Source organism: Ranitomeya variabilis, chromosome 8 (genome assembly GCF_051348905.1).
Source record: "Ranitomeya variabilis isolate aRanVar5 chromosome 8, aRanVar5.hap1, whole genome shotgun sequence".
NCBI classification, from domain to species: domain Eukaryota; kingdom Metazoa; phylum Chordata; class Amphibia; order Anura; family Dendrobatidae; genus Ranitomeya; species Ranitomeya variabilis.
The window spans coordinates 64494900-64518555 of NC_135239.1; the positions used below are offsets into that span (position 1 = coordinate 64494900).

Here is a 23656-nt window from a genome sequence, read left to right on the forward strand (position 1 = left end):
ACCTCTCGACAGGTATTTTGGCCGACTCCTCAAGAGCAAACTGCTCCAGTTGTTTTGTGTTTGAATGTTGCCTTTTAAAGACGGCATGTTTCAGCTCTTTCCAAAGATGCTCAATAGGATTTAGGTCAGGGCTCATTGAAGGCCACTTCAGAATAGTCCAATTTTTCCTCTTAGCCATTCTTGGGTGTTTCTAGTTGTGTGTTTTGGGTCATTATCCTGTTGCAAGACCCATGACCTGCGACTGAGACCAAGCTTTCTGACAATTGGCAGCACATTTCTCTCTAGAATCCCTTGATAGTCTTGAGATTTCATTGCACCCTGCCCAGATTCTAGATGCCCTGTGCCAGATGCAGCAAAGCAGCCCCAGAACATAACGTAGCCTCCTCCTTGTTTCACAGTAGGGACAGTGTTCTTTCCTTGATATGCTTCATTTTCCGTCTGTGAACATAGAGCTGATCTGCCTGGCCAAAAGTTCAATTTTTGTCTCATCTGTCCATAGGACATTCTCCCAGAAGCTTTGTGGCATGTCATCATGTAGTTTGGCAAATTCCTGTTTTCCTTTTTTTATGATTTTTTTCAACAATGTTGTCCTCCTTGGTCGTCTCCCATGAAGTCCACTTTAGCTCATACAACGACGGATGGTGCAGTCTGACACTGATGTTCCTTGAGCTTGGAGTTCACTTTTAATCTGTTTAGAAGTTTTTTCTGGGCTCTTTTGTTACCATTCGTATTATCTATTTCTTTTGATTTGTCATCAATTTTCCTCCTGCGGCCATGTCCAGGGATGTTGGCTACAGTCCCATGGATCTTAAATTTCTTAATAATATGTGCAACTGTAGTCACAGGAACATCAAGTTGCTTGGAAATGATCTTATAACTTTACCTTTAACATGTTTGTCTATAACTTTCTTTCGAATCTCCTGAGACAACTCTTTCCTTCACTTCCTCTGGTCAATGTTGAGTTTCATACACACCATGTCACCAAGCAGCACAGTGAGTATCTGTAGCCCTATCCACAGGCTCACTCAATGATTCCAAGATTGTAGATACCTGTGATGCTAGCTAGTGGACACACTTTGATTTAACATGTCCCTTTTGTCACATTATTTTCAGGGGTACCATCATTTCTGTCCAGGCCTATTTCATGAGTGTTATTTTTCTTTTAATTCTGTGGAAGCATGGTTGAAAAGCAATGTCTGACTTTCACATGTTCATTTTCATAGATCTTTTATTTATTATTGCTTTTGTCAGATTTAAGTTACTTCTGTGACCATTGTGGGTTTTTCTGTCATTAAACGAGGGGTACCAACAATTTTGACCACGTGTGTAGGTAAACTACAAGAGTTAGAGTCCGTCCCAATTGGGTACACCTTGTCGTGGTTTGATGGTTTTTACACTAATTTGATCAAAACAATGTCAACTAAGTACCCATTTTATATATACTATTTATTTACCTTCTACAGGGTATAGGCTGTATAGGCTCATTTTGTTTTTAGCTTAGGTTTTGTCTGGCCACAGTGTGGATCTGCTTATACCAATATTTGTTCTGGCTAATTTCTTTGGTTTTTCTTTAGTGTAAATGCCCCCTTAGAATCATAGAATCACAGAATGTTAGAGATGGAAGGGACCTCCTGGGTCATCTGGTCCAACCCCCTGTTTAAAGCAGGATTCACTAAATCATCCTAGACAGGTGTCTGTCCAGCCTCTGTTTGATGACTTCCATTGAAGGACAACTCACCACCTCTTGTGGCAGCCTGTTCCATTCATTGACCACCCTAACTGTCAAAAAGGTGTTTCTAATATCTAATCTGTGTCTCCTCCAATTCAGATTCCGTTTCATCCCATTGCTTCTAGTCTTTCCTTGTGCAAATGAGAATAAAGATGATCCTTCTACAATGTGACAGCCCTTGAGATATTTGTGGACAGCTATTAAGTCTCCTCTCAGTCTTCTTTTTTGCAAGCTAAACATTCCCAAATCCTGTAAACATTCCTCATAGGACATGGTTTGCAGACCAGTCACCATTCTGGTTGCTCTTCTCTGAACTTACTCCAGTTTGTCGATGTCTTTTTTAAAATGTGGTGCCCAAAACTGGACACAGTATTCCAGATGAGGTCTGACCAAAGAGGAGTAGAGGGCAATAATGACTTCACATGATCTAGACTGAATGCTTCTGTTTATACATCCCAGAATTGTATTTGCCCTTTTTGCTGCTGCATCACACCGTTGACTCATGTTCAGTCTGTGATCTATTAGTATACCCAAGTCTTTATCACATGTGCTGTTGCTTAGCCCTATTCCTCCCATTCTGTATATGCTTTTTTCATTTTTATTGCCCAGATGTAATACTTTGCATTTTTCCCTGTTAAAAATCATTCTGTTATTTGCTGCCCACTGCTCCAGTTTAATCTGGCGTAAAGGTGAAAATTATAATGGAGAGATGCAAATAACTACTCTCAGATCCCATTGACTTATGATGCGGTTTATTGAGGTTTTGGTCGGTTAAGACTGCACTGCACGCGCTGATATTTTTGCTGCCAAAGGTGCTAGAACCCTTAATAGAAGCTGCTCACCCTTACGTTAACTAGAAGTGTCCTGGAAATGAAGCTTCCCCTACATATGGTTGGTGAAATATTAGCAGCATTAGAAGCATCACTATCATTCTGATCACTAGAAATATTCACTGTAAATGTCTAGACATAAAGGGAACCCCAATTTTTTTTTAAAAGTAGAAATCTGTTCCAAAAGAGTGCCTTTAAATCAAGCAGAGGACAGGTACCATAATAACGTGTCCCAACTAGCGCTCTCACAACACACATGACATTTGAAAACCACAGGAGAGCGGAGAGCAAGATGAAAGGGAAATTTAGATTACTCAGAGAACTTCCCCGCCTTATGTATGAAAAGAACCTCCAGTGTACACTAAAGATGCATTGCCATCATACCACAGCTTGTTAATAGGCGAGACGGGAGTCACACCACTGTAATCCTGATCTGATTTTTTTGGAAGAACAGAGAAGAGCATGGAGGAGAATAGAACAGCTCCCGTGGGTGAGGCCACAGAAAAACTCCACAGGTCTGATCGGAGGAGCCTGATGCTCATAATCTCTGCTGCACTACAGTGGGTGCTGATCCTAGTCTGCATTGTGTATATAGCAATGCTTAGTCAGGAGGGCAATAACAAGGTAAGAGCTCGCTTTACATTACTGTCATTTACTTCTGTGTCTGTTCCTGCGTAGAAATCTATTTCTCATGAGGAACGCAGATGTTACTTGGCTGATGATTCCGGAATGTGGACTTTTGGATATATTCCCAATCCTGGATAACAGATTACAGTCAGCATACTTTGACTAGGATGGGTTGTGCAGCAGGAAGGGGGTGTTAATACTTAATGCATAGCTGTCATTTCAGCTAACTTTTCAGAATAAGCTGTCATGTACATGCAAAACTGACCTTAGGCTGATTTGTGCACTATGCAAAATTGCTGTTTGGTGCTCACACCCCTTTTTCTTGCTTTTTCTTTTATTCAGGACACGTGTGTGCACATTTTTGCTATTTTTAACCCATGCATGGTGCCTGTTCAGCTTTTCGAATGACCAGACTGCCTCTTTTATAGGGTATTCTTTTATGGCTTACCCTTAATGGGGGTCCAACACACTGCAACACTCACTATCAGCTGTTTTTAGTCCTTGCTGCCTGTTAACAGTATGTGGACCAGAAGAGTGCAGCTCCATACACTGCATAGAGGTTGTTATCAGCTATCATTGGAATGAATGTGATCTGCAGGACCTGAGAGCGACCACCACACAGTGAACAGCGCTTTGGTGTCCCATCGCCACATGCTTTTCATTTCCAACTTTCACAAGTCTTGCGTACAGATGAACCTGGGGGTGAATTGCGAGTGATCTGATATTGATGACCGATAGGGATATTACTGGAAAACCCCATTAGAGTGATGTCTCAACATCATAAATAGTTAATATTTCAAAGTGCTTGTAAAAACAAGCAACCTTTAAAAATACTCTCCGCTCTCGAGAACAAAGGGAATTTTAACCCCTTCGCTCCAAAACGTGTTTTAACCTTCCTCACGAGGCAAATTTTACAATTCTGACAAGTGTCACTTTATGAGGTAATAACTCTAGAAAGATTCAATGAATCTCAATGATTCTGAGAATGTTTCTTTGTGACACAATGTACTTTATATTGGTGATAAAGTCTGGTGAAAATTGTTACGTTTATTTGGAAAAATATCTGAATTTCGGAAAAAATCAATTTTCAATTTTTATATCCTTAAACTAGTAATTAGTCATGCTGTACAAAATAATTTATAATTAGCATTTGGCAAATGTCTACTTTACATCTGTATCATTTGTTAAACAATTTTTCTGTTACAACTCAAGGGTTAAAAGTTTATCTGCAATTTTGCATTTTTCCAACATAATTTACAAATCCATCATTTTAGGGATCACATCAAGTTTGAAATGACTTTGAGGGGCCTATGTGGCAGAAAATACCCCAAAATGAAAATTTTTTAAAGACTGTACCCCTCAAAGTGCTCAATATCATATTCAAAAGTTTATTAACCCTCTAGGTGCTTTACAGGAATTAATGAAATGTGTAAAGAAAAAATGAACATTTTAATTTTTACCACAAAAATGTTCTTTCAGCTCAAAATGTAGCATTTTTTACTAGGGTAACAGGACAAAATGAACTGTACAAATTGTGGTGCACTTTATCCTGAATACACTGATACCCCATACGAGCTTCCCAGGAATGAACCACTTTCTGAACTCGGACGGGATAGTACGTCCGAGGTCAGATACCGCGCTTTGATGCAGGGCTCCGGCGGTGAGCCCGCATCAAAGCCGGGACATGTCAGGTGTTTTTTACAGCTGACATGTGCCCGCAATAGCGGCTGGTGAAATTGCGATTCACCCGCCGCTATTAACTAGTTAAATGCCGCTGTCAAACGCTGACAGTGGCATTTAACTGGCTCTTCCGGCCGGAAATGAGCGCATCGCCGACCCCTGTCACATGATCGGAGGTCAGCGATGCTTCTGCATTCTAACCAGAGGTCCTTGAGACCTCTATGGTTACTGATGCTGGCCTGCTGTGAGCGCCACCCTGTGGTCGGCCCTCACAGCACACCTGCAATTCTGCTGCATAGCAGCGATCTGATGATTGCTGCTATGTAGCAGAGCCGATCGCATTGTGCCAGCTTCTAGCCTCCCATGGAGGCTATTGAAGCATGGCAAAAGTTAAAAAAAAGTTAAAAAAAATGTGAAAAAAATAAAAAAATATAAAAGTTGAAATCACCCCCTTTCGCCCCATTCAAAATAATAAAAAAAAAAAATCAAACCAACACATATTTGGTATCGCCGCATTCAGAATCGCCCGATCTATCAATAATAAAAAGGATTAACCTGATCGCTAAACGGCGTAGCGAGAAAAAATTTTGAAATGCCAGAATTACGTTTTTGTTGGTCGCCGCGACATTGAATTAAAATGCAATAATGGGCGATCAAAAGCACGTATCTGCACCAAAATGCTATCATAAAAAACGCCAGCTCAGCACACAAAAAAATGAGCCCTCACCCGACCCCAGATCATGAAAAATGGAGACGCTACGGGTATCGGAAAATGGAGCAATTTTTTTTTTTTTTTTTTAGCAAAGTTTGGATTTTTTTTCACCACAAAGATAAAAGAGAACCTAGACATGTTTGGTGTTTATGAACTCGTACTGACCTGGAGAATCATAATGGCTGGTCAGTTTTAGCATTTAGTGAACCTAGTAAAAAAGCCAATCAAAAAACAAGTGTGTGATTGCACTTTTTTTGCAATTTCACCGCACTTGGATTTTTTTCCCGTTTTCTAGTACACGACATGCTAAAACCAATTATGTCGTTCAAAAGTACAACTTGTTTCACAAAAAATAAGCCATCACATGGCCATGTTGACGGAAAAATAAAAAAGTTATGGCTCTGGGAAGAAGGGGAGCAAAAAACGTACACGGAAAAACGGAAAATCCCAAGGTCATGAAGGGGTTAAAGCAATGTTGAGGCAAAAAAAAATAAAAAATTACTTTTCCTCTCAAAAATACTGCTTTAGCCACAAATTTAGCATTTTCACAAGGGTAACAGGGGAAAATGGATGAAAAAATGTGTTGTGCAATTTCTATTGAGTATGCCGATATGGTGAAAAACTACTGTTTGAGGTCACTGGAGGACTTGGAAGGCAAGGAGCACCATTTGACTTTTGGAATTCAAAATTGCAGAGCTCCTAGTATGCCTAAACAGTAGAAACCTTCCAAATGTGACCCCATTTTGGAAACTACAGCACTCAAAGAATTTATCTACAGGTGTGGTGGTGTTAACGCCTTGAAACCACAGGTGCATGACAGAATTTTATAACTTTGTGCTGTGAAAATGAAAAAATACATTTTCCCCCACAAAGATATTTATTGCTCTAGCCCCAAATACTTCATTTTCATAAGGGTAACAGGAGAAAATGGACCATACAATTTGTTGTGAAGCTTCTCATGAGTACGCTGATACCCCTATGTGGTTGAAAACTACTGTTTGGGGGCACAGCAGGGCTCGGAAGGGATGGAACGCTATGTGACTTTTGGACTGCAAAAGTGGCTTGAGTACATTGTAGCTGTACACCATTGCTTAGCCACATGGCAAGACTTGGGAGGGAAGGGGCCCTATTCGACTCTTGGAGAACAAATTACCACAAAATAGTTTGCAGACTCCATATGCAATGCCTAAAAGTGCCAGAAGAGCAGAATTCCCCCTCAAGTTACCCAATATTTCGAATTCACACCCCTCTGGAAATTTATCTCCATGTGTATAGACTATTTTGACTCCATGAGTTTTTGCCAGAAATAAACAGCAGTGGATGTTGATGAGTGAAAATTGCAATTCTGCCACTGTAGTGCATGTGGATCACCCCCATGGGGCCGTGGGGTACTCGGTACCGGGTCCTTCGGTTCACAGGGGGATGTCACGGTGGCTGACCTGGTCCATGGCCCTGGGATGTCCGTATAAAAGGGAAAGGTCTTTAAAGGGATAAAGTTTATGTTCATGATGCCACCTGTGGTATTCGGTCAGGGTGACCGACGCTGCTTTAAGGGGTCCGCTGGGGTGATGTTATGGCAGCTAGATGGTATACCTTCCCACAGGTGAAGTGTATCCCCAGGGCTTCCCAGTGTGTAGATGGTGGTATGGTGAGAGGTGCAGAGAAGAACAAGAACACAAGGTTGCAGTCTCTTTACCTTTACTGAAGACTTCAGCATCCACAGTCCAGGGCACCAGATCACAGGGCAGGCAGAGTCCAGCTGGTTTGGAGGCAAGTCCAGAGTCCCCTTGTCCAGGTGAAAATAAAAGCCTTCCTCTAGCGCCGTGGTGTTATAATCCCTTACTGCTAAGCTTCTCATAAGGTCCTCACAACTGTTGTAGATGTTCTGTCTTTCTCTGTCCCCCAGATAGGATAGGACAAACCTGTATGACTGGTGGCTTGAGGTGGTTTATAGGGCCTCTAGCATGCCCCAGCCTCTAAGGGGTGCCACCGTGTCTGCTGGGTGTAGGGATGGACAGGTAAATTGAAATTAGCTGTCCTGCTGGTCTCTGGAGCAAAGCATAAAGGTCCTTACTCCCTCGGTGTTTCTGCTACTTGGGCTGGGACTGGGCTTCTGCATCTCAGAAGGAGGCAGCCTGTGTAGGGCTGGTCCCCTTCTGGTATCCTCTCCTTTGCTTCCTCTCCTTTACACGCTGGCTGCAATACAATTCTGCCTTCTGTGTGTCTCTTCCTAAGAGCTGCAGCGCTGAGGGCATGCACAGCTCCGTGTCCTTTCTCCTTTGTTCACTGACAGGATCCCACCCCTGTCAGGGACCAACTAACTGAGCTGAGCTCAGCCAGCAACTAACTAACTTTCCCAACAGGTGACCAGTTTTACCTATGTGGGGAGTGACCTAATAAATAGGAGCAAATGCTCCCCCTGGTGGCCTGGAGTGTGAAATGTGTTGCATGTTTGTGATACCTGGATGCAGTTATCCTTCTTTGCCTCCAAACGTAGCATCACTCTCCCCGAGAGGAAAGCAATACCACTGCGACGACCAGGACCCTGGGGCGCCGCACATGTACATTGTAGTGTCTGTACATTGTACACAGTTAGTGTCTAACTGGACATGGACCCAGTAAATGAAGCGGGTTCTTATCACTACAGAGATGCCAAACATGTGGTTTGCTAAATGTTGTTTAGGCACAATGGGGCTCAGAATGGAGGGAGCATTTGTATTATGGAGCACAAAATCCACTGGATTTCTTCTTTGGGATGAGGAGCCATAATGCTTTTCTAGAGCCTTTGTGCTACCAGTAACACACTAACCCCATATATTTCCATTGACAGATGATGGACCTGAAGTGGACATGCTTCTTTTTTTGTGGATTGAGTTGAAGCTTTAATGAGGAATATTTTAGATAACACTTTGGATCACATTTTTTTTAACCTTGTTTTTAATGAGTAAAAGAAAAAAATATTTTACATACATTAATGCAAATGAAGCATACATACTAAAGACAAAGGTTAACCAAAGCCCACTATCATATTTGTGCCATACTGTTATGAGATGGTAGGTAGAAAAATACCTATTTCAGGCGTAATTACAATGATTCAAAAGGAATTAAACCAAAAACTGGGAAGATGAAGGGAAGGAGGAGAGAGAACAATATGTCTGAAATTGGTAAATCACTTACATATTGATCACCCAACATTGGTGCGTAACCTTAAACTCTCTTTGAGAGTTGTGCAGGACCGATGTAGACCCCTAGCTGTTATGATCCTAGTGGCTGAGGATCGCAAAAACGGACTAGCTAAGTTAATGATCATAGACACGAGCTCTAGGGAGGTGGTAACTGGACTGACCGCAAACCTGATCCTAACCAAACACACTAAAGATAGCCGGTGAACGTGCCTAAAATCCTGGACGTCTCGACGCAGCCTGAGAAACTATCTACTCCTAGAGGGAAAGTAAGACCTCACTTGCCTCAGAGAAATCACCCCAAAGATATAGGAAACCCCCAACAAATAATAACGGTGAGGTAAGGGGAAAATACAAACGTAGAAATGAAAACAGATTCAGCAAATGAGGCCCACTAATACTAGATAGCAGAAGACAGATAGGGAACTGTGCGGTCAGTAAAAAACCCTATGCAAAATATCCACGCTGAGAATACAAGAACCCCCACACCAACTAACGGTGTGAGGGTAGAAACTCAGCCCCCTAGAGCTACAAGCAAGCAAGGAAATCACATATTAGCAAGCTGGACAAGAAACAAAAATAAACCAAGAAACATATGACCCTGATGATCAAAAAATGAACAAAGAAAAACTTAGCTTCTCTTGAAGAGACTGATAACGAAGGCATGCAGGAGAGCTCCAAAATAGCACTGAAGACATTGACAGCAGGCAACCACTGAAAGTCCAGGTGAGCTAAATAGGAAACAACTACCAGATAACGAGACAGCTGATCCAGCCACAAACCTGCAGAAAAACACAAAGAGCCACCAGAGGGAGCCCAAAGACAGCACTCACACAGTACCACTTGTGACCACCAGAGGGGGCCCAAAAATAGAGTTCACAACACCTAGCACCCTGAAGCATCTCTACACAGCTGATCTTCTAAAATATTTCTATATAGGAGCTTCTCCTAGCAGTAGTTATTCTTGATACCACAATGTTGGTTGAACTTTCCCAAGTTTCAAAAAGGACTGCACCCTTCCTTCAGCCCAATCCATTTGAAGCAGGAACAACAGTTTGTATAGAAAAATCTTGAAAGGAGGATCTTGGCAATGGATCCATACCTGCAGAATGGCTTTAATACTGTCTTCCGCCACCAAATGTAGTAGTTTATGGGCCCCTGGAGAGCATGTATATTTATCTGGCTTTAAATAACCAAAGATGACCCATAAAGGCTCATGAGGAGCAAACTTTGTCAGATGCTTGGTCATGAACTGTTGCACTCTGACCAGAGGGGTCAAGTAGCCGGGCATGTCCACAGGCAATGAAACAAACTGAGGAGTGGCACTTAAAACACATGGAGGTTGTGTACAGCCCCATTCTATGAACTTTTTGGGGAGTTAAATAAGATCAAGACAGATTTTTTGTCTCATTTCTAGAAAATGGGCTGAAGGGAGGAATTTGTGGGCTTGATCTAGAGCTTTCAGAATGGTGCTGCAGGACAAGGTGGAGTCATCAATCTGACATTTTGTTTGGGATTGCTCATTATCTAGAGCAACATGGATGAATTTGTAATTGGTAGCTATTCGGCCAGACAAGGAATTAGATTTAGGGAACCATCTAAAAATATTTACAATTGAGAGTACTCAGTGGTTGATATCTTTTAATGGCTAACTCAAAAGATGGTAACAAACTGCAAGCTTTCAAGACGACTTAGGTCTCTTCAACAGTCATAGACTAATATAAAATCTGAAGAATTAGTCATTAGTCTATGATGAAGAGACCTGAGTAGTCTTGAAAGCTCCTCCTACTGATTAACACAGTACTGTTGGCAGATATGCAACAGATACAGACTTATTTGTGGGCAGGGGGAGATTACACTTTTCTGACAGTAGATGGCAATGTTGTTAATGTTATAGCTTAGTTGAATGTAATGCAAATACATGTTGTACTCTGGTTTCACTTTCTCTCTGGTAAAAGGTCATTTGGACTTCCTGTTATGCTGTATTAAGAAGCTGATGCATGTACTTCATGTTCTGTGTAGATTAAAGTTGAATTACCCCATATAATCTACTCTCACAAGTTTCTTCTGCGACCAAACTATGCAACAGGTAAAAAGATATATATACCTTTCGTGAACCATCTAAGCAGGCATGGTCTCCCCTCCTATTCAGGAAGATGTGCTAGTATTTTTGTTATGTAACTCTTAGCTTTTAGGTATTGGAAAGAAGGGAATATGATGGCAAGGTATTTAGCTGCATTTCCTCAATTGAGTACATACGACATTCCTCTAAACTGTATAAGGGAATGCAAGATCTGTTTGGGTTAGTTACTACCACCAAAATATCATCCGCAAATGCAGCAACCCTCAACCCTCTAGAACCCACCAAAAAGTAGGGGTCTGCAATTGATGGCGAAGTAAGGGGTCTATAGAGAGGTTAAATAAAAGGGGTGACAAAGGGCAACCCTATTTGGCTCCCCAAAAGAGAGCTATTGCTGGTGCACTACATCCATTAAGCACCACACAAGTATTAGCAGTTATATTAAGGTATTGAATATATAGCAGGAATCTCAGTCCAAAATTTCCCCTGCGCAGAACTTCATATAAAAAAGGCCATACCACCTTGTCAAAGGCCTTTTCGACATGTAAAGGCATTAACATTCTGGATGGCCAAGATGCGTATTGGACCAAGACCGCCAGGCATATATTTGCCATACCTCACCATCTCTGGGTAAAAACCATCTGAACCTCATACAGAAGGCCAGGCAGTAACATTTGTAGAGGGTTTGCTAAAATCTTCGAAATAAGTTTATAATCATGGTTGAGGAATGAGATTGGGCGGTATGATTGGGGCAATAATGGGACTCTATTAGATTTAGGGAGCGTGAGTCAGTGTATCTAGCAATAGAAGCCCTTTGAAGGAAAGCTGCATTGAAAAGATTTGTCAAAACCAGTACTAGATAAGGGGATAGAATCTTATAATTTTCTGCATAGAGAATATCAGAGCCCGGATGCATCTGTTATAGGTTGTCTTATTTCGTCGTCCGTTATCATTGAGTCTAACATCACTTGTTGTTCAGTGGTCAAGGATGGGAGATTAATCAAGTTTAAAAAGGAGTTAATCACCAGGCAGTTGGCAGTGAAGGTTCTGTATAGATTCTCATAGTAATTACTGAAAATGTGCATGATCTCATCATGGTTACTCATCTGCGAAACCATTAAAGGGTTCTGCAGGTTAATAACTGACTTGTATGGTTGCTTGTATTTAGTTAGGGTAGCTAATAATTTGCCCATCTTATTTCGGATTAATTGGACCTGCCAGTGTGATTGGGAAAGCATAAAAGAGTCCAGGAGATGTTTGGCCATAGACTAAGGGTACCGTCACACATTGAAATTTTCATCGCTGCGACGGCACGATCCGTGACGTCGCAGCGATCGTATGAATATCGCTCCAGCGTCGTAGACTGCGGTCACACGTTGCAATCACGGCGCTGGAGCGATGCCGAAGTCCCCGGGTAACCAGGGTAAACATCGGGTAACTAAGCGCAGGGCCGCGCTTAGTAACCCGATGTTTACCCTGGTTACCAGCGTAAACGTAAAAAAACAAACCGTACGTACTCACCCGTCGGTGTCCTTCAGGTCCCTTGCCGTCTGCTTCCTGCTCTGAGTGCAGCCGTACAGTGAGAGCAGATCGCAGCACCGCTGTGATCTGCTCTCACTTTCCGGCCGGCACTCAGAGCAGGAAGCAGACGGCAAGGGACCTGAAGGACACCGACGGGTGAGCATGTACGGTTTGTTTTTTTACGTTTACGCTTGTAACCAGGGTAAACATCGGGTTACTAAGCGCGGCCCTGCGCTTAGTTACCCGATGTTTACCCTGGTTACAAGCGAAGACATCGCTGGATCGCTGTCACACACAACGATCCAGTGATGTCAGCGGGTGATCAAGCGACGAAAGAAAGTTCCATACGATCTGCTACGACGTACGATTCTCAGCAGGATCCCTGATCGCTGCTGCGTGTCAGACACTGCGATATCGTAACGATATCGCTAGAACGTCACGAATCGTAACGTCGTAGCGATGGAAATTTCAATGTGTGACGGTACCCTAAGCTTGATGTGCTTCAGGGTATGAGGTCAGGGCAGGCATCGTCTGAGTCTGAAGGAGGGACATATGTAAAGTGTCAAATTTCTTTCTGTGTGCTTTCCTTCTACATGACAGATAACCGATGATATGGCCTCTCATAGAGGCCTTATAAGTGGCCCAAAACAAAGGGATATTATCAGTGTGGATTATATTGTCCTCTAGGAAGTCATTCCAGTGTAATTTAGAAAAGGCTTTGAAATCATCTGATTCTCCAAGGTAGGACGGAAACTTCCAATGTCACATCCGGGGGCTTAGAACAGTTAAGGTACCGTCACACTAAGCAACGTCGCAGCGATATAGCCAGCGATCTGTGACGTTGCAGCGTCCTAGGTAGCGATATCGCTGTATTTGACACGCAGCAGCGATCTGGATCCCGCTGTGAAATTGCTGGTCGCTGCTAGAAGGTCTGAACTTTATTTGGTCGCTAGGTCGCCGTGTATCGCCGTGTTTGACAGCAAAAGCAATGATACCAGCGATATTTTACACTGGTAACCAGGGTAAACATCGGGTTACTAAGCGCAGGGCCGCGCTTAGTAACCCGATGTTTACCCTGGTTACCAGCGTAAAATGTAAAAAAAACAAACAGTACATACTTACATGCGTCCCCCGGCGTCCGCTTCCCACACTGACTGAGCGCAGTAAAGTGAAAGTGAAAGCACACGTCACCGCTGTGCCCTGCTACTGCCGGCGCTCAGTCATTGCAGGAAGCGGACGCCGGGGGACGCATGTAAGTATGTACTGTTTGTTTTTTTTACATTTTACGCTGGTAACCAGGGTAAACATCGGGTTACTAAGCGCGGCCCTGCGCTTAGCAACCCGATGTTTACCCTGGTTACCCGGGGACCTCGGCATCGTTGGTCGCTGGAGAGCGGTCTGTGTGACAGCTCTCCAGCGACCAAACAGCGACGCTGCAGCGATCGGCATCTCTGTCGCTATCGCTGCAGCGTCGCTTAGTGTGACGGTACCTTTAAAGTCAAGAATAGTGAAATAGGAGCATGATCTGAGATCCGCATTGGGTGGATGCGGGAATTATGATATTGGGTAAATAGTTGTGTGGAAATGAATAATTTGTCATGACCCACAAGGGAAATGTCACAACCCCCAAGGGTTGGTCCAGTGGACGGCACAACGAACACCACTACAGGGATCGAGAAAGGGGGAGGAAGGCCCTCACAATAGGGAAGGCGGGATGGGGCACCTACTAAATCAGCCAGTGCCTATCCCTAAACTCCCCTAATGCTCTATGTGGGTCATTCCCCCACCCCATCACATGCCTCATCCCTAGCTGTCACCTCACTATACCCTGGCTAGTGCACTGGCCATCAAGGACACTAGCTTCACCACTGCAGATGGTGTAAACAGAGGGCGTAGTGACTAGCACTATACAGACAAAGACAGGGAATAAGGAAACTTATCTTTCAAGCTTCTGCTGCAAGCTCTACACAGCAGAGGATTGGGAACCAGGACCTCAGGCAGCTGACACACGCTGACACCTGAGAGCTCCCACCTCATCGGCTGGTCTCCAGAGAAAAACTCTGTCAAAAAAAGTCAGCTGATGCATCATGTGTCTATTTAACCCCTTAATGACTGACTTTTCACTGACCTGAGATATAAGAGAATAGCATCCCCATAGAGTTGTCGGCTGTACACTATAGCTGACAACTTGCTGCATCAGCCACGATCAGTGTTGGCACCGTCCATATCTGTTTACCTCCTTAGATGCTGCTGTCATTAATGACTATATTATATAAATGGTTAAAAGAGTGTTAGGGCTCACTCTTTATCCCCATTAGCACTCTGAGATCTTGATTGTGTGGTTTTGATGTTTGCCTTGGCAATTCACGGCCAAATAGTGGCCTTAGAGTTCGCCGGCTACAGTGGCCTGTTCAAAAGCTAGCGAGATTTAGGTGGTATAAATACACATTTTCTTGTGCCACTTTGTATTAATTCCTGAAAATCACAAGAAGGATAAACAAACTACCTGACAGCAGTTTTCAGTATGTCAGGGGGTGCTGTTTTTAAATGGTATCATTTTGGGGGGTTTTCCAATATATAGGAAACCTAAAGTCACTTCAAACCTGGATAGGTCCTTAAAAACAAATTTTTTAAATTTCCATGAAAAAATGAAAAACTGCTGCTACATTTTAAACCTCCTAAAATGCTAACAAAATAAAATAATATTTTACAAATGGTGCTCATGCTAAGCAGGCATAGGGGATATGCTATTTATTAATGTTTACTGCTACTCCGTGTGATGATGAAGTGTGCAAGGCAGCATAACACTCGCCTATCCAGGGTAGGGTGTGTCTCTTGAAGAAAAACAGCATCTGGCAAGAATCGTCTCAGGTGGATTAAAACGTTTTTACGTTTAAGAGGGGTGTTAAGGTCGCTACGTTCCATGACAAAAGCCGCAAGTATGGGGAGGTGTAGGTGGTGTTGGAGTCTGGTGGTATATACATCCTGGGTGTCAGGGCAATGGCTGAGTAGTATACAGCAGCAAGGTGTGTTCATCCTTTTCGGTCCCAGCGTGCTTCAGGCAGGGACAAATATTAAAGGTGTCATCAAGGGTGGATCCTGCACAAAATAGTACCTGAGCTGAGAAAGGAGATAACATCAAATGAAGCAATATACTCAACTTTACGAATCAATGATAGCAGCTCACCGAGAATATTTTGGATCACATTTATCCTGCATTTTATGCTGACCACTTGCATCAGGGTTTCCATCTAAATCTTTGAATGACATGATTTAGATGAAACCCTCGGTGTATACTTTCACTATAATGAGGCAGCAAAGTTACTCTGGACCCTGTCTGGCCTCTGTTCAGTGGAGTTCTTATTTTTAGAAGTACACAAAACTGTGGCTGACCGCACTTTTGTGCACACCTAAAAAGATGGACAATGCTGGATCATAGGCCAGAGGCATCCACAGTGTATCTGCCTCATTATAGGGCATCTTCCGCTGGGGGTTCCATCTGAGTCATGTATTTCAGAGATTTACATGGAAACCCCGGAGTATGTGTTCTGCGTAGAGAGCAGGATAAATAAGAACCAAGTCTTACTGCAAACTTTGAGATGCAGAATGAACAAATCAACAGCAGGTGAAGAATTGGTTTTATTTTTTATGCCGTTCCTTATGTGGTATAACTGATTAGATTACTATATTCTATGGATCAGTGCAATTACAGCGATACCAGGTTTATATCAGTTTTATATGTTTGGCTGCTATCAAACACTAGAAAACTATTTTTTTGCAATACAAATTTTTTGCATCGGCATATTTAGAGAGCTATAATTTTTCTATATTTTTGTCGACAGAGACATGTGGGAATTTGTTTTTTGCGGGATGAGTTGACAGTTTTATTAGTACCATTTTCAGGCACATAACATTTTTGATCGCTTTCTATTCTGATTTTTGGGAGGCAAAATTAGCAAAAACCAGCAGTTCAGCAATTGTTCTTTTTTTATGCCATTCACCGTATGGTAATAGTGATAAGACAACTTTATTCTTCGAGTCATTTCGATTACAACAATACCATATTTGTCTAATTTGTTTCATATTTTGCTGCTTTTACACAATAAAATGAATTTTATAAAAAAATTATTGTTTTTGCATCCCCATATTCTCAGAGCTATAGCTTTTTTATTTTTACATTTTTTTATTTTTCCGCAAACCGTTGATATTGCAGAATATAGCGTAAGCTCAGATGACCGCAGATTCCATCCCCCTAAGGGGACTAACAAAAGAAAGTAAAAAAGACCCCACATATTAAAAAGTATATAAAAAACATATTCGGGATCACCACGTACGTAATAGTCTGGTCTATCAAAATATAAAATGAATTAACTCAATCAGTAAATGCGATAGTAAGGCAAAAAATCAAAACACCTGAAATTCAGTTTTCAATTATTGAAACTGCAGAAATATATACAATAAGAATCAATCAAAACATCATATGTAACCCAAGATAGCATCACTAATAATGTCAGCATTACACGCAAAAAAAACCAAGCCATCTCATGGCTCAATTAAAATATAAAAAAGTTACAGATCTCAGAAAAATGGTGACAAACACCAAAATGTTTTACACCACTAAGAAAATTAAAAAATTCTAGAAGCGTGATATAACCATAATCGAAGTGATGTGCTGAATCACAATACTAGCTCATATTTACCAGCCAAGGAACGCTGTCAAAATATCAAAAGTTATTGCCAAATTTTGTGTTTTGCCAATTTCCCCGCACTTGGAATTTTTTCACCGTTTTTCTACTTTGTTTAAAGGTAAAATGGTAAAGGTAAATGGGGTGATGTCATCCAATGCTTCAACTTGTTTTGCAAAAAACAAGCGCTCATATGGCGCTATGTGGATGAAAAAAGTGGTGTCTATTGGAAGAAGGAAAGGAAAAATGAAACTGCAAAAGTTAAAACTGGCTATCCAATTCCATATTTACAGTATTGTAAGTGATTTATTCACCATATACAAATCATTTACCAGATGACAACTATAATATGACATGTAAATATGTATTATCTATACATTTCTTAATATATACGGACGTAAGCCCACACTCAATATAATACCAAAGTCCTGCATAACGATGCACATCTACATGAAAACTTCCACCACTGCAATGGTATGAAAACAAGGACTATTTCATATGGAAACCAAAATTGCTGGAGTATATACATAGTATGTATTTACGGGAAAATTGTAAGGAGTTTAAAGGGTTTTGTACTATTTAAGGTATCAATACAAAACATAATAACATATTGATCTTTGGTATGTATGTCGGCATTGCAATTTAGAATATTGAGAGCCAAGGAGCGCACACTTTAACTCTGCTCCATTCAGACATTGCTCTTCAGAGCCTCATTTTCGGGAACACTGAGGGCTGGCAAACCCAGAAATGAGTTATATGTAGATAATAAGCAAATAACCAATCTTCATTTTTACCACCATCGTGGTTCCTTTTGGTCTCTATTTGCACTATTGCGCCCATATTCATGTTCATAATTTATTTTTTCATTACACTTTTCTACTGTTCCAAGTAAAAGTATTTTGGGTGAAGCAACATGAAGCTATTTTAATTCTACGCAGATGATATCCTGTGATAATCATGGCGAGACATATTTCAAAGTACGGTAAATCCAATTTTCCTTTTAAATGGGGAAGTGAAAATATTGCTTATGAAATAGAGTTCTAATGTACCATAACTTTCTACAGCCTATAACTAACTGCTGTGAGACGTAGATGGATGACGATGTCAGAATAAGTTGAAAAATATTGTAATGTTTGATATAGGTAGTAGAATGGTATAAATCAGAATAATATGGCAAGCTAAATCAACGCAAAGGGAAAATTTAGGAAATTAAAGTGCTTGTCTATGTTAAAGGGGGAAGGGGGGGAGCTCTGAAGCCAATATTGAAGCTGGCTCCGATATCATTATTAATGTCAGCCTTGACTATAAATAATTGCTATACAACTTATTAAGTGACACCTCAACGCTTTCTGTTCCTTATGCTATATATAAAGTTAATTTATTTCAGTTCTTCAATACAAAAAGTGAAACACAAGTTATATTGAGTCATTACAAACAGAGTGATCTATTCCAAGTGTTTATTTCTATTAATGCTGATCATTATGTCTTACAGCCAGCGAAAACCCCAAAGTCATTGTCTCAATAATTTAGAATACTTTATAACACCAGCTTGAAAATTGATTTTAAAATTTGTAATGTTGGCCTACTGAAATCTATATTCAGTAAATGCACTCAACACTTGGTCGGGGCTCCTTTTCATCAACTACTGCATCAATGCGGCGTGGCATGGAGGTGTTCAGCCTGTGGCACTGCTGAGGTGTTATGGAAGCCCAGGTTGCTTTGATAGCAGCCTTCAGCTCGTCGGCATTGTTGGATCTGGTGTCTCTCATCTTCTTATTGACAATACGCCATAGATTCTCTATGGGGTTAAGGTCAGGCGAGTTTGCTGGCCTATCAAGCACAGTGATAGTGTTGTTTTTAAACCAGGTATTTGTACTTTTGGCAGTGTGGACAGGTGCCAAGTCCTGCTGGAGAATGAAATTTCCATCTCCAAAAAGCTTGTTGGCAGAGGGAAGCATGAAGTGCTCTAAAATTTCCTGGTAGATGGCTGCGCTGATTTGGACAGTGGACCTACACCAGCAGATGACATGGCTCCCCAAACCTTCAATAAGTGCGGAAACTTCATACTAGGCCTCAAGCAGCTTGGATTGTGGCCTCTCCACTCTTCCTCAGACTCTGGGACCTTGATTTCCAAATGAAATGCAAAATTTACTTTCATATGAAAACAACACCTTGGACCACTGAGCAACAGTCCAGTTCTTTTTCTCCTTGGCCCAGGTAAGACCCTTCTGGCATTGTCTTTGGTCATGAGTGGCTTGACACAAGCAATGCGATACTTGTAGTCCATGTCCTGGATAAATCGATGTGTGGTGGCTCTTGAAGCAGTGACTCCAGCAGCAGTCCACTCCTTGTGAATCTCCCCAAAATGTTTAAATGGTCTTTTCTTAACAATCCTTTCAAGGCTGCGGTTATCCCAATAGCTTGTGCACCTTTTTCTACCACACTTTTTCCTTCCACTCAACTTTCCATTAATATGCTTGGAGGCAGCACTGTGCTAACAGTCAGCTTCTTTAGCAATGCTGTTTTGTGGCTTACCCTCCTTGTGGAGTGTGTCAATGACTGCTTTCTGGACTTCTGTACAGTCAGCAGTTTTCCCCATGATGGTGGAGACTACTGAAACAGACTAAGACCTTTTTAAATTCTTAGGCAGCCTTTGCAGGTGTTTTTTGTTAATTATTCTAATTTCCTGAGATAATGACTTTTGGGTTTTCATTGGCTGTAAGCCATAATCTATAACTTTGGACGTAACCCCTTTCTCATGTACAGCACCATGGAATTAATGGTGCTATATAAATACATAATAATAATGATAATAATCAACATTAACAGAAATAAACACTTGAAATAGATCACTCTTTTTGAAATGACTCTATCACTTTTTGTATTGAAGAACTGAAATAAATTAACTTTTTGATGATATTCTAATTTTGTGAGAGGCACATATATATATATATATATATATATATATATATATATATATATATATATATATATACTGTATATATTTGCATGAATGGGCAAATGTGAAAATATATATACAGTATCCGCATACCTGTACATTTTGGGGCACTTCCTTCTACTGTCAGTGTCCACTAGTCGGACAACCTCTTCTCAATCAATATGTTTCCCGTTAGTAAAATAATACCAGCTATACTCACCACTAGTGTTGGTACCCTACCAGCAATTTTGAGTAGTGGTCAATGCCTTAAACACAAAAAGACTGAAAATGGAAACCCAGTAATGCTCAAAAAGAAATGCATGTTTGACTAGAATGGCATAAGTGTGGATACAGTTGATGACATTATCCATCAGAAATTCTATGTCTGGGTGTAGTTGAGACCCCGGAGAACATGATTAGGGTTTGTTTTTACCATCCCCAGTGTTGCAATCGCCATATTCACTGAATAATGGCGACCGCAAAAAAAAGTCCTATTTCGATTTTTTTCTCTCTCCTCTGATATGATCTAGCACATCTGAGAGAGAAATGTGGTGCACCAGGCCCAAGTAAAGATAGCAAACAACACAGGTGCAAATAATACCGATGCAGCCAACCTACAATCAGGAATTGGCTGCTTGGAGCACCCATGCAAAAAAATAGTCTGTATGTGGCATGTTCACACAGGACTGCAAAGTATATGGTGAAAAGCCTATTAATGACGCCATAAATATAGCGGGCTAACCATGATGCATCCTGTGTGAACAGAGGCCACAGTGTACAGAGCCATCTAGGGCCCAGGCGCACCCTGGAAAAATGTACAGTGCACCAAAAACATAACAATGTATGCAAGGTATTGGTTGATATTATGGCCACAATATTGAAGCTGCCAACCCACGTCAAGGGTCCTTGTAACTTGGCAGTCCTAATCTAAAAAAACACCATTGGAGGAAAACCTCCACTAAACTCAAAAAAAACACCAGAACACAGGCATGCTTACCTGTTCAAGGCCTCCAACAATTGCACTACCCAGGGTGCACCAGGCCCAAGTAAAGATAGCAAACAACACAGGTGCAAATAATACCGATGCAGCCAACCTACAATCAGGAATTGGCTGCTTGGAGCACCCATGCAAAAAAATAGTCTGTATGTGGCATGTTCACACAGGACTGCAAAGTATATGGTGAAAAGCCTATTAATGACGCCATAAATATAGCGGGCTAACCATGATGCATCCTGTGTGAACAGAGGCCACAGTGTACAGAGCCATCTAGGGCCCAGGCGCACCCTGGAAAAATGTACAGTGCACCAAAAACATAATTCCTGATTGTAGGTTGGCTGCATCGGTATTATTTGCACCTGTGTTGTTTGCTATCTTTACTGTTTTTTTTGAGTTTAGTGGAGGTTTTCCTCCAATGGTGTTTTTTTAGAGAAATGTGGTCCCTCGAACTCCCCGGTTCCTCTGGTGTCCCCTGATCCCTCCAGCTCTGTCCCCCAGCCCACTGCATCTTTTTCCTGGAAGAAAATGGCGGGCTCATGCGCAGTACACCCGTCAAGAGCTGCCGGCCGGCACCTGGCAACAATGGGATATTTTTCCTATTGGTTCATTTTGATCACTGTGATAGACCCTATAACAGTGATCAAAATAAAAGAAATAGTAAATCAACCCCCTTTATCACCCCCTTCGTTAGGTAAAAATAATAAAATAATGTAAAAAAATGTATTTTTTTTTTCATTTTTCCATTAGGGTTAGAGTTGTGGCTAGGGTTAGGGTTGAGGTTAGAGCTAGGGTTAGGGTTGGGGTTAGGATTGAGGTTAGAGCTAGCATTAGGGTTTGTTGGGGCTGGGGTTAGGGTTGTTTTGGGGTTAGAGTTGTGGTGTCGGGGTTAGGGTTATGGTTAGAGTTGGGATTAGGGTTAGTGGTGGGTTTGGGTTGGAGTTAGAATTGGGGCGTTTTCACTGTTTAGGTACATCAGGGGGTCTCCAAATGCGATATGGCGCCCACCATTGATTCCAGCCAATTTTGCATTCAAAAAGTCAAACGGTGCTCCCTCCCTTCTGAGCTCTGCCATGCGCCCAAACAGTGGCTTTCCCCCATATACGGGGTATCTGCATACTCAGGAGAAATCGTACAACAAGTTTTGTGGTCCATTTTCTCTTGATACCCTTGTGAAAATAAAAAAGTTTGCCTCCAAATTAATTTTTTTTGTGAAAAAAGTAAAATGTTTATTTTTTCCTTCCACATTGCTTTAGTTCTCGTGAACCACCTGAAGGGTTAATAAACTTCTTAAATGTGGTTTTCCACATCTTGAGGGGTGCAGTTTTTAGAATGGTGTCACTTTTGGGTATTTTCTGTTATATTGACCCCCCAAAATCACTTCAAATGTAAGGTGGTTCCTAAAAAAAATGGTTTTGTAAATTTTGTTGAAACAATGAGAAATCGCTGGTCAACTTTTAACCCTTATAACATCCTAACAAAATAAATTGTGTTTCCAAAATTGTGTTTATGTAATGTAGACATGTGGGAAATGTTGTTTTTTTTTTTTGTGCGCTATGAATCTCTGATTTAAGGGCATAAAAATTTAAAGTTTGAAAATTGCAAAATTTTCTACATTTTTGCCAAATTTCCATTTTTTTCATAAATAAACGCAAGTCATATAGAAGAAATTTTTACCACAAACATGAAGTAAAATATGTCACAAAAAACAATGTCAGAATTAGTAGGATACATTGAAGCGTTCCAGAGCTATAGCCTCATAAAGTGACAGTGGTCAGAATTGTAAAAATTGGCTTGGTCATTGAGTACAAAATTGGCTCTGTCACTAAGGGGTTAAAAGTAGTTTAGGAATGAGAAAGGCAATTATGGCCTGTAACATACAGTACGTGGTTTGTGAAAAACTTATAGCTATGTCTTTTCATTCTATTCTCAGCTTGATTACTTACTTGGCATGTTAGCATTTTCATGAACCAGATGAGCAAACACATTCTCAATTAGATAAGCAAAAGAAATGCAGAGAATTTGCCAACAAATTGTTTTCTTTTCTGCACAGTGATCCGTGTGTAAATTGCAAGAACAGAGATAAAACAGTTTTACACTGTGCATGAGAAATGCTGATAATATATTAGTAATTCAGGTTATTAAATGGGTTGCGTCTTTTGGACGACCTATTTTCATATGTATGACAGCTGATACATGCTACCCAATAGACGGGCAGGATGGATCACACACGCTTTGTATGATTTCAGCCATTTGTTGTTTCTCTGTGCCCACTGCTGATGACTGACAGGTCTCTCCCTATACACATACGCGGAAGGAGAACTATCAATTGAGGAGAAAGAGCTGGCAGAAGATGCCAGGGATCCATTTTACTCAGTCTCCTGCCAGTTCATAAAGTTAATTCTTCTTTGAAATGCTGCAGTTTCAGTCAAATTTACGTAACTGTGTCTGATACATAATAATGGGAGTCTTGATCGGGACCCCCTGAGCATTTTTCTGCTAACAAAAAGTGTCTCTTGCTCTGGCAGACTTGTTTTACACTTCTAGAACCTATCCCAGACCTGGCGGAGGTGCCTTAAATAATAAGTGTCTCCCAGCCATTGAGTGGGGACACTTTAGGATGGCATGTGCTGTCCCTTTAAGAGGGTGGGATCACGAGACCTAAGCACAGTGCCCCG

The 23656-nt window shown here is 41.3% G+C and overlaps 1 long non-coding RNA gene across 1 annotated transcript in view; it reads left to right on the forward strand.

The window, feature by feature from the left end:
• The first annotated feature begins 3039 nt into the window (after positions 1-3039).
• LOC143788603 (uncharacterized) overlaps positions 3040-23656 on the forward strand; it is a 72822-nt gene continuing 52205 nt past the window's right edge. Inside the window, exon 1 of the long non-coding RNA XR_013218680.1 lies at positions 3040-3183. This is a non-coding gene — a long non-coding RNA (uncharacterized LOC143788603). The remainder of the gene's footprint in view (positions 3184-23656) is intronic.